The sequence below is a fragment of the Pseudophryne corroboree genome, chromosome 7 (genome assembly GCF_028390025.1).
Source record: "Pseudophryne corroboree isolate aPseCor3 chromosome 7, aPseCor3.hap2, whole genome shotgun sequence".
NCBI lineage: Eukaryota > Metazoa > Chordata > Amphibia > Anura > Myobatrachidae > Pseudophryne > Pseudophryne corroboree.
The window spans coordinates 268,791,732-268,803,797 of NC_086450.1; the positions used below are offsets into that span (position 1 = coordinate 268,791,732).

Sequence of the window (12,066 nt, forward strand, 5' to 3'; positions counted from 1 at the left end):
TGCTGGGCGCCCATCCCAAGTGCGGATTGTCTGCAATACTTGTTTATAGTTATTGCCTAACTAAAGGGTTATGGTTGAGCCATCTGTTGAGAGGCTCAGTTATATTTCATACTGTTAACTGGGTATAGTATCACGAGTTATACGGTGTGATTGGTGTGGCTGGTATGAGTCTTACCCGGGATTCAAAATCCTTCCTTATTGTGTCAGCTCTCCGGGCACAGTATCCTAACTGAGGTCTGGAGGAGGGTCATAGTGGGAGGAGCCAGTGCACACCAGGTAGTCCTAAAGCTTTCTTTAGTTGTGCCCAGTCTCCTGCGGAGCCGCTATTCCCCATGGTCCTTACGGAGTCCCAGCATCCACTACGGACTACGAGAAATAAATTTACCGGTGAGTAAAATCTTATTTTTAATTGTTTTGGATAACATAGGTGTTTCAAGTAACCTGGATCACACCTTTCCAACTAGTAAAAACCAATGCATACCCTCCAACATTTTACACATGAAAACCGGTACAAATTAGGAAAGGGGGCATGGCCATGGGTAAAAGGGGCATGACCACGTCCCCTTTCCTGTACTTTCAATGTTAATTTGGAGAGTCAAAAATCGGTACAAAGCCTTTTTTGGCCGGTACAGACCATAGAAAAAGGTACTGTACCTGCCAAAAAGGTACAGTTGGAGGCTATGCCAATGTGCTTAGAAGAAATGTAATAACCTGCTACTTGCAGGCATCGTCGAGATCCTGGCGAGTTAGCACAATGTTATAAAGGGGGAATTATTTAAAAGGCAAAACCACTTTTGCTGTTTAAAGGATTGCCATTTTCTCTTACATCCTAGAGGATGCTGAGGTCCACATTAGTACCATGGGGTATAGACGGGTCCACCAGCAGCCATTGGCACTTTAAGAGTTTGAGAGTGTGGGCTGGCTCCTCCCTCTATGCCCCTCCTACCAGACTCAGTTTAAAAAATGTGCCCGGAGCCGGTCACAGCTAGGGGAGCTCTCCAGAACTTTTCTAGTAAAAAGTTATTTTAGAGTTTTTTATTTTACTGGGACGCTGTTGGCAACAGCCTCCCTGCAGCGTGGGACTAAGGGGGAGAGTAGTGTCCGCCCTGCGGGGTCTGAGCCACTTACTCCGCTGACAGGACACTGAGCTCCAGAGGGGATAGATCGCTCCCCGCCACAGGGGATCGCTCACCCCAGTAGCATGGCGTCACCCCCATACAGAGCTGAAGATTGTGGCGAGTAAGACACAGACCCCCCTTGCAAGCGGGGGGCCGCTGTGAAGATGGCGGCAGCAGGGTAGGAGCGCAGTATTAACTGCACTCCGGGATGGCTCAGCGGTACATAGTGCGGCACATTGAGGGGCGCCCTTGGCCAGCACTTACACCCTACACTGGTCACAAAGCCTGTCAGGGCCCCAGGATCTCAGCCAGCATCAATCCTACGGCCAGTATAATCAGATGAAGAGCGGGAAAACAGCGCCATTTTGGGGGGCGGAGCTTCTCAGAGCGGACCCAGCAGCGTTCAGCGCCATTTTCCTGCCTGCCCAGCGCTGATCAGGAGAAATAAGGTCCCTCCACAGCAACTCCAGCTATCTCTCACGGTACCAGGGGGTTGTAGAAGGTGGGGGAGGCTGCAATATGACTGTGTATCTTATTAAGGTCTCCCTTTGGTTAAAAGCTCTGTGTGTGGGTTGGCTCCAATCTCTGTGTCTCTCTTGCCATTCTTGGGGGTGAAACTCTGTCTGCCCTTCCCTGTGTTTGTGGGGTGTTTTGTGGTCTCCTCTAGCTATGTCCAGAGACACTGTGTCGTATGCTGCGGAGGATATGTCCTCCCAGGATGATCCCATTCCATGTAATCAGGATAGCACTGGTTTAGCACAGATTCCAGCAAGGGAACCTGAGTGGTTTTCCTCTATCAAATCTTGGATTTCTCAGATTTCAGATAGTGTTGCAAGTAATGAATCTGCAACCCAGGTATTACAGAACTCTATGGCAGTATGGCCCGATTCTGGTACCTCAGGACGCTCCGCTATATACCCCCATCAAACATGCGCTTGTTCATGTCATGCAAGATGACACGGATACCGATTCTGATACCACAGACCGTACTGGGGATGTGTTGCGGGGGTCTGCCTCTCTTGCAAAGGGGGTGCAATTGAAGATAAAGGCTATCAGGGATATATTGAATATTAATGATACAACACTTGAGCAGGTTGAGGAGGCTTTTTTCACTGAAAATAAGAAAGCCTCACTAACCTTCCCTGCATCAAAGGAGTTAAATGCTATATTTGAGAAAGCATGGGAAAACCCTGAGAAAAAAATCCAGATCCCTAAAAGGGTCCAGGTGGCATTTCCTTTCCCTGAGGAGGATAGGAAAAAATGGGAAAGCCCGCCAATTGTTGACGCATCTGTGTCCAGACTCTCAAAAAGGGTGGTTTTACCTGTTCCGGGATCTACCGCCTTAAAGGAGCTGGCTGATTGTAAAATTGATAATACACTTAAATCAATGTACACCGCTTCGGGGGCCATATTACGTCCCACTATTGCTAGTGCATGGATTGCAAAATCTATAGTAAAATGGTCAGGTACCTTACTTGAGGATTTGAATACAATGGATAAGGGTGATGTTGAATTGATTTTGCGTAACATTCACGATTCAGCAGGTTTTATGGTAGAATCCATGAAAGACCTTGGTTCCATGGCTGCTGGGATCTCTTCCATGTCTGTTTCAGCTCGTCGGGGACTGTGGCTGCGGCAGTGGTCGGCCGACGCGGAATCCAGGAAAAGTGTGGAGTCCCTACCCTACACAGGTCAGGCTTTCTTTGGGGAAGCTTTAGATGCGTGGATATCCACGGCTACAGCAGGTGAGTCTCGGTTCCTTCCCTCAGCTGCACCTGCTCCGAAGAAATCCTTCATTCCATCAGCATCACAGTCCTTTCGGTCTAACAAGCCTAGAAAGGCCAAGCCGTCAAATACCTTCTTTAGGGGAGGTCGAGCTAAATCCAAGAAACCTGCTGCGGCATGTTCCCAGGAAACTAAGCCTGCTTTGAGTACGCCGAAGTCCTCCGCATGACGGTGGACCGCGCGGCCTAGAGGTGGGGCCAGTGGGAGCGAGACTCGACAGTTCAGTCATGTCTGGGTATCGTCCAGCCTGGATCCCTGAGTGATAGATATTGTGTCCCAGGGATACAGGTTGGAATTTCAAAATCTCCCTCCTCGACTATTTTTCAACTCAGGCTTGCCAGTTTTGCTGGCGGACAAGACTGCCCTACAAGCAGCGGTCCAGAAGTTGGTGGAGGCACAGGTCATTGTACCAGTATCTCCTCATTTGCAAGCCACGGGTTACTATTCAAACCTTTTTGTGGTACCGAAAGGAGGAGTTCAAGTTCAAAATGGAGTCTCTCAGGGCGGTGATATCAGGTCTGGAAGAGGGGGAATTCCTAGTATCCCTGGATATTAAGGATGCGTACCTCCACATTCTGATTTGGCTACTGCATCAGGATTATCTCCATTTTGCATTACTGGACTGTCATTTCCAGTTCCAGGCCCTGCCACTCGCCCTCTCTACAGCACCAAGGGTGTTCACCAAGGTGATGGCGGAGATGATGGTTCTCCTCCAAAAACGGGGTAAACATCATTCCGTATCTGGACGATCTACTGATAAAGGCATCGTCCAAGGAGGAGCTGTTGCAGTCCATTGTACTCACAACCTGTCTACTCAGAGTCCAAGGTTGGATTCTGAACTTTCCAAAATCTCATTTGGAACCAACCTGGAGGTTGTCTTTTCTGGGGATGATTCTCGACATGGAAGTGCAGAGGGTGTTTCTTCCGCAGGAAGAGGCATTGGTGATACAAACAATGGTCCGGGATGTCCTGAAGTCAGCCCGAGTGTCGGTTCATCCATGCATTCGCCTTTTGGGGAAGATGGTGGCCTCTTACGAGGCTCTCCAGTATGGGAGGTTCCATGCTCGGGCCTTCCAACTGGATCTCCTGGACAAGTGGTCAGGATCTCATCTACACAGGCACCAGAGAATTTGTCTGTCGCCAAGGGCCAGGATTTCACTCCTCTGGTGGCTCCAATTGCCTCATCTTCTGGAGGGCCGCAGGTTCAGGATTCAGGACTGGGTCCTTCTAACCACGGATGTGAGCCTCCGGGGCTGGGGCGCAGTCACTAAAGGGGAAACCTTCCAAGAAAGGTGGTCAAGTCTGGAAGCCGGCATGCCAATCAACATCCTGGAACTAAGAGCCGTCTACAATGGTCTTCTTCAGGGGGCCCATCTTCTAAGAAATCGGGCCATTCAAGTACAGTTGGACAATGTAACAACGGTGGCTTACATAAACCGTCAGGGTGGAACGAAGAGCAGAGCTGCGATGTCAGAGGTGACAGGAATCATCCTCTGGGCAGAAAAGCATGCGTTGGCGCTGTCAGCAATCTTCATTCCGGGAGTAGACAACTGGGAAGCAGACTTCCTCAGCAGACACGATCTCCATCCGGGGGAGTGGGGTCTCCATCCGGAGGTGTTCAAGGAAATAACAGACCTTTGGGGGTTACCCCAAATAAACATGATAACCTCTCATCTCAACAAGAAGCTTCGACACTATTGTTCCAGGTCGAGGGACCCACAAGCAGTGGCAGTGGACGCCCTGGTGTCTCCATGGGTGTTCCAGTCGGTGTACGTGTTTCCACCACTCCTACTCATTCTAAGAGTTCTAAAGCTCGTAAGGAGAACAAGAGTTCAAGCGATCCTCATTGCTCCAGACTGGCCAAGGCGGGCTTGGTACGCGGACCTTCTGAATCTCTTGCAGGAAGAGCCGAAGCCTATTCCTCTTCGGGAGGACCTGCTGCAGCAGGGCCGTTCGCCTATCAAGACTTTCCGCGGCTACGTTTGATGGCATGGAGGTTGAACGTCTGATACTAGCTTGGAAGGGCATTCCAAAGAAGGTCATTCCTATCCTGATACAGAGTAGGAAGGGGGTAACGTCTAAACATTACCATCGTATTTGGAAGAAATATGTCTCTTGGTGTGAGTCCAAGAAGTTTCCTGCGGTGGAGTTTCAACTAGGACGTTTTTTCCTCTTTCTGCAAGCAGGTGTGGATATGGGCCTGAGGTTGGGATCTGTGAAGGTCCAGATTCATTCAACGCTATCTACTCTCCCTCCAGGGGGGTCGTAGACCCCCAAGAGGGAGAAATGATGTCGGTATGCCGCCGGTCGGGATTCCGGCGCTGGTATGGTGGTTGACGGGAGCCCGGCCGCTGGGAACCTGAAGACCACCAGGGCCTGAGGTTAGGATCCATAAAGGTCCAAAATTCGGCCCTATACATTTTCTTCCAGAAACAGTTGGCTGCCCTCCCTGAGGTTCAGACTTTTTTTGAAGGGAGTTCTGCACATCCAACTTCCCTTTGTACTGCCTACGGCACCTTGGGATCTTAACGTGGTGTTTCAGTTCCTCCAGTCGGACTGGTTTGAACCTCTACAGGAGGTTGAGATCAAATTTCTTGCATGGAAGGCTGTCACGTTGTTGGCCTTAGCTTCTGCAAGACGTGTGTCAGAATTAGGGGCTTTGTTCTGTAAAAGCCCTTTCTTGATATTCTACGAAGATAGAGCTGAGCTCCGGACACGTCAGCAGTTTCTTCCAAAGGTTGTGTCGGCATTTCATATCAACCAACCTATTGTGGTGCCAGTGGCTACTGACTCCTCAGTTTCGTCAAAGTCCTTGGATGTTGTGAGGGCTTTGAAAATCTATGCTCGTCACAGGAAATCGGACTCTTTGTTTGTCCTGTATGATCCCAAGAAAATTGGGTATCCTGCTTCAAAGTAGACTATATCTCACTGGATTAGGTTCACTATCCAGCATGCTTATTCTACGGCAAGATTGCCGTGTCCAAAATCTGTTAAGGCCCACTCTACTCGTATGGTGGGATCTTCCTGGGCGGCTGCCCGGGGTGTCTCGCCGTTACAACTTTGCCGATCGGCAGCTTGGCCTGGGTCGAACACGTTTGCTAAATTCTACAAGTTCGATACTTTGGCCTCTGATGTTCTGAAGTTCAGACAATCAGTTCTGCAGGAGCCTCCGTGCTCTCCCTCCCGTTCTGGGAGCTTTGGTACATCCCCATGGTACTAATGTGGTCCCCAGCATCCTCTAGGACGTAAGAGAAAATAGGATTTTGGTTACCTATTGGTAAATCCTTTTCTCGTAGTCCGTAGAGGATGCTGGGCGCCCGCCCAGTACTTCGTTTTCCTGCAACCGTTATTTGGTTCAGTACAACTTTGTTTAGTTATGTACTACATTGTTACTTGGTAAGTAATATTTCAACAGTAGCTGAGATTTTCAAGCTAGTTAGCTTGATGTGCCTTGTATGTGTGAGCTGGTATGAATCTCGCCACTATCTGTGTAAAATCCTTCTCTCAAAGATGTCTGTCTCCTCGGGCACAGTTTCTAGACTGAGTCTGGTAGGAGGGGCATAGAGGGAGGAGCCAGCCCACACTCTCAAACTCTTAAAGTGCCAATGGCTCCTGGTGGACCCGTCTATACCCCATGGTACTAATGTGGACCCCAGCATCCTCTACGGACTTCAAGAAAAGGATTTACTGGTAGGTAACCAAAATCCTATTTTAAAACATCGGGTGTACTAACAAAAGATCTCACCAGTGCCTACAATTCGTTATATTTCCCATTGTCTTCAATCCTCATCAGAAGTACTTAAAAGAAATTCTTGTCTAAAACTCTACATAAAACAAAAATAAAAACTGAAAGGGAAATAACTAGTTAGAGCTTTAGGTTGGCACTTTCTGAGATATTCTCATAGCATTAGTATAGTCTTTTATGTTGTCAAGTCACTGACATTGGGAAATATTCTAATATCTTGCCGTCCAGTCTTCCATATGCCTGACTATTGATTGACCATACAGATAAGTAGGTAGCTGAATTCTTCCCACTTCCCAGTGGTTGAAATGTTAACCAAACAGAGATCAAAACCAGAGGCTCAGAATAGGAATCTGCATGAGCCACCATATGGAAAAACATTAATTTAGATGCCACAGACATTGAAGCTATTGTTAAATAGTGGCAAAGTATAGAGAGCCTCTGAATCTTGCTAGAACCAAAAGCTCTGCCTCCTATATGGAAACCTCGGTGATGTAGAAAACATGTACTTCCCATTACCAGCAAGCTATAAAGAAAATTATGCATTAGCTATCTCTCAGGGGTCCCAGGGAGTGCTGGTATAATATAGGAACACTAATATAATAATGCAGGGACACACAAGTGCAACAACACTTTCTTGGTAACGTTATCCTCATTACAGAACATTTGGCTGTATACTATATAGGTTATGCACAATGATAATTTCTCCCTTTAAATATTTAGAATATTCAGATCTTCACTTCAGTCCCTGACACATGAACACTATGGGGTATATTCAATTACTGTCGGATCCTTTCCGACGGAAACGATTCGACCGGTCAGTATTCAATGAGCAGCCAAAACCGACTGTCGGATTTGGCCGTTCCCGACAACTGTCACAGTCGCTCATACCCCGTGCTGTCCCATCCGTGCTGCTATAATAATAATAATAATAATTTTATTTATATATCGCTCTTTCTCAAATAGGACTCAAGGAGCTTAACAGATACATAGCATAATCTAGTACATAGTATACTAGCTACATTATAGCTGTTGCTGTTTCCCGCTCCTCTCCTCACCCGTCCCCGCTCCTCGCCTCACCCGTCCCCGCTCCTCGCCTCATCCGTCCCTGCTCCTCGCCTCACCCGTCCCTGCTCCTCGCCTCACCCGTCCCTGCTCCTCTCCTCACATGGTCCCATCCCCTCCTACCTGTCCCTGCTCGCCCTCATGACTTGTCCCCGCTCCCTCACAGTGCCGTAACTAGGTGTGTGCCGATGATGCCTTGCCCACAGCGCACATGCACTGAAGGTGCACCTCGGCAGCACCAACCCCCGCCCCCCCGGTGCGCTCCCATCCACTGTACTCACTATAGAGTCCAGCGCTGCCACCTGTCTTCCACCGAACTACCGCAGCGCTGCCTCTGAAGGACTTTGAGCGCTGCATCCTCCCCCCACTCCGCACTACTGCAGCGCCGCCTGTCTCCTGACTTCCACCGGAGCCGCCGTCTCAGAAGGGTCTCTGAGTGCCCTCCTTCTAGTCCCGCAGCCGCTGCCTTTACAGGGGACGCGGGAGTGCTGCAGGCAGCTCCCGGGTCTCTGCTACTCTGCAGCCTGACTTGATACCTAGCCTGCCGAATAACCACAGCAGATGGATGCCGGATCGCAGGTCACAGGTGAGTATCTATCTCTCTTTCTCTCCCCCCCCCCTCTCTCTCTTTCTCCCTCCCATTAAAGGGGGACTGCCTTCCATAATGTGTAAAAAAAAAAATGGGGACTGCCTGCCATGATGTGTAAATAGGGGGACTGCCTGCCGTAATTTATTTTTTTTTTAAATGGGGACTGCCTGCCATAATGTGTCAATAGGGGGACTTCCTGCCATAATGTTTTTTTTTATTTTTTAAATGGGGACTGCCTGCCATAATGTGTAGATAGGGGGACTTCCTGTCATAATGTTTTTTTTTTTTTTTTTTTAATGGGGACTGCCTGCCATAATGTGTAAAATACGGGACTCTGCCTGCCGTAATGTGTAAAAGGGAGCTATGCCTGCCTTAATGTGTAAAAGTGAGCTCTACCTGCCGTAATGTATAAAAGGGGTCTCTGCCTGCCGTACTGTGTATCCCATGCATGTTTAAATTGCTCTACTGTCTTAGGTGGTAGAGGCTAAGACAGTAGAGCAATTTAAACATGCATGGGATAGACATAAGGATATCCTTACAAAGAAATAAGGAACAAATAAGGTTAGTGATAAAAAAAAAATAATATATAAAAAAAAAAAAAAGGGGCAGACTAGATGGGCCAAGTGGTTCTTATCTGCCGACAAATTCTATGTTTCTATGTTTCTAAGGGGTCTCCTCCATCCGTAATGTATAAAAGGGAGTTATGCCTGCCGTAATGTGTAAAAGGGAGCTCTATGGCCACGCCCTTTCCCCATGAAACCACGCCCCCTGCGGCGTGCACTGGCCCTTATTTGTATATGGAAGGGTGGTGCCGATGCTGTTTCTTGCTTACAGCGCTAAAATGTTTAGTTACGGCATTGCTCCCTCGTGTCATCTTCCCGGTTCCAACAATGTCAATTCGACTTTAAAAAAAGTAAGATTGACATTGTCAGAACCGGGTACAAAACCTGTAGCTTTGTCTGCATTCCCGACAATACACATGTGGATTCCGACATTCCACGCGTTTTCCGACAAGTCGGGAATTCCCGACTTGTCTGAAAAAAACAGCCGGCTTTGACTAGGTCGGAACCCCTTTTGACCTAAACCTGTCGGAAACTACAGTCTTTCCGACTAGGCGGCAGTTTCCAGCAAGAATTGTATATACCCCTATGGCTAATTTTGTCTTAAGCCAATTCACCAACCAGTATGTTTTTGGAGTGTTAAAGGAAACCCATAGAAAACACACAAACTCTACAGAAATGGTCTTTAGTGGGAATTAAACTCATGACCTCAGTGCTATGAAGCAGTTATGCTAACCACTACACCATTCGTGCTGCCCAAATTTGTCCAGGCCTTACATACAGGACTGTGAGTATGACGTGCTGCCCTCTCATATTTGACTAACACTAAAACTGCCCATTATAAACCAGTACTGATCAGCATCTTATCCACTCCCTAAGAGAATTTATTATCTCTACCAGATAGAGTAATGTGCAAGCTCAGGGTTCAATCCTTCCGTTGAGTGCCGGATCAACACAGAGCAGTTACCATTGGGAACCACCAGGGAATTACTACTGCACTTGTGCTCTCTTCATTTGCTCCGCCCTTGCTTCATCTATGCATGTAACCACTCATTATGGTCACTGTCCGTTACACATAAACCAGTGTCTGTAAGTAGTGCGTATATATATATATATATAGTGTGTGTATGATGCAATGATGTATTGTATTTAATACAGCGATTTTTCAAAACGTCCCTGAGTGCCGCAGTCCTTTTCTTCCATTAGTGTGTATATATATATACATATATATATATATATATATATATATATATACATACCCACAGAATACCCTGCACTCTCATCAATTCATAGAGATAAATGGAGGGTGCTCCCAATGACCTTGTCAGGTCACAAATATACCGCATCTACCACCGTGTGGTGGGTGCACTCTCGCAGAAATCTATCACTTTAAAGATCTTGATGTGTCAATCAGTTTATTCAGGTTAATCAGGTTCAGTAACGTTGCCTTTAACATTCGACGTTTCGGTCCTATTATAGGACCTTTATCAAGACTGGCAATTCAGAGCATTTACATGATCAAAAAAATAAATACAATATGTATAAAATCAGACTAAAGGTATCAGATCATACCCACACCACCACCACCAGTGCCTCCCAGGCCCTTATAGCAGAAAATAGTGACATCAAGTTAATTAATTAATAGAATCATACTCTATATGGAAACAAGGATAAAGATCAGCATACTCCAAATCTACTCCCACAGGACAAGCATAGCACCTCACTCTAGAGTAAACTTAACAAATTTACCTTGGGTCAATATTAGACACAATGAGTCATATGTTAGCTCCTGGAACACAGGACTACTATAAAAGAAAATTGGAAAGCTTATTAAAACACTGACCCTCACCATTGTATAATAGGACCCAATATACCATATAGAAGTCATACCTGGATAATTAAAAAGTAACACTAGGCAGCTACAAATCAATCAGCAAAGGCCATATAGTTTTCAGCAGCAAGGTCTGCAATTTAAAACACAAACAAGATATATAAAATAATCCAAACTAGATAAGATATTCCTACCATTGGGGTCCACACCGGCCAGTCCACTCACCACTCTGCTGTTTAGTATCTGATGATAGCTGCATGCTGCACATCAGCAGCTGCATGCTATTTAACACAATGGGACAGGAAATGCCACTTAACCCCGAGATGTAACTATATGTGTGCTAAACGTTAACCCCATAAGAAAAAAGAGTGTTACTTAGATATCAAACCATTAGATATACCCAGCGCTACTGATTTCAGGGGCCAAGATCATCACATGTAGCTCAAAAGTACAATATTGGCTGCATTCGCGGCCGCTGGCAACGCCACTTCCGCGTTCCAGCGACCGGAAATGGATGCGTTCCACGGCCCGGAAGTCCCGCGGACGCCGCTCGGCCAAGCTGCAGGGGCTCTCATAAAGTGAAAAAGACAAAACTAAACTCAAAAAACGGGTGCCAAGAAACATCCCAGCACATGGGTGAAAGCCAAAACAGCAGCAATGTAGCTAGCCACATTCGGTCAATAGTCAAGTCGACCTGACCGAAAGTGACGGCACCATCTACTAAGCATAGATGGGACGGGAATATGCTAATAAACCAACAGAGTATATTAGAGTGAGTTATATTGGACAAAGGCATACCAATAAGGCAACTAGAGACAATTGTTAAATATCAGTGAAACCCAGTAGCGAAAAATCCCTCATAGTGTACATAGGCTGTATTTAATTATATTCATAATTTCTTGCTGCTGAAAACTATATGGCCTTTGCTGATTGATCTGTAGCTGCCTAGTGTTACTTTTTAATTATCCAGGTATGACTTCTATATGGTATATTGGGTCCTATTATACACTGGTGAGGGTCAGTGCTTTAATAAGCTTTCCAATTTTCTTTTATAGTAGTCCTGTGTTCCAGGAGCTAACATATGACTCATTGTGTCTAATATTGACCCAGGTAAATTTGTGAAGTTTACTCTAGAGTGAGGTGCTATGCTTGTCCTGTGGGAGTAGATTTGGAGTATGCTGATCTTTATCCTTGTTTCCATATAGAGTATGATTCTATTAATTAATTAACTTGATGTCACTATTTTCTGCTATAATGGCCTGGGAGGCACTGGTGGTGGTGGTGGTGTAGGTATGATCTGATACCTTTAGTCCTGATTTTATCATACCTCCCAACTGTCCCGATTTCCGCGGGACAGTCCCGTTTTTTTGGGGACT

At 46.6% G+C, this 12,066-nt stretch overlaps 1 protein-coding gene across 7 annotated transcripts in view; it reads left to right on the top strand.

Annotated features, from left to right (window-relative positions):
- The window catches only part of HECW2 (HECT, C2 and WW domain containing E3 ubiquitin protein ligase 2), a 1,325,610-nt gene that overhangs the window by 899,400 nt on the left and 414,144 nt on the right, over window positions 1-12,066 (top strand). The gene's annotated exons all lie outside the window — the stretch shown is intronic.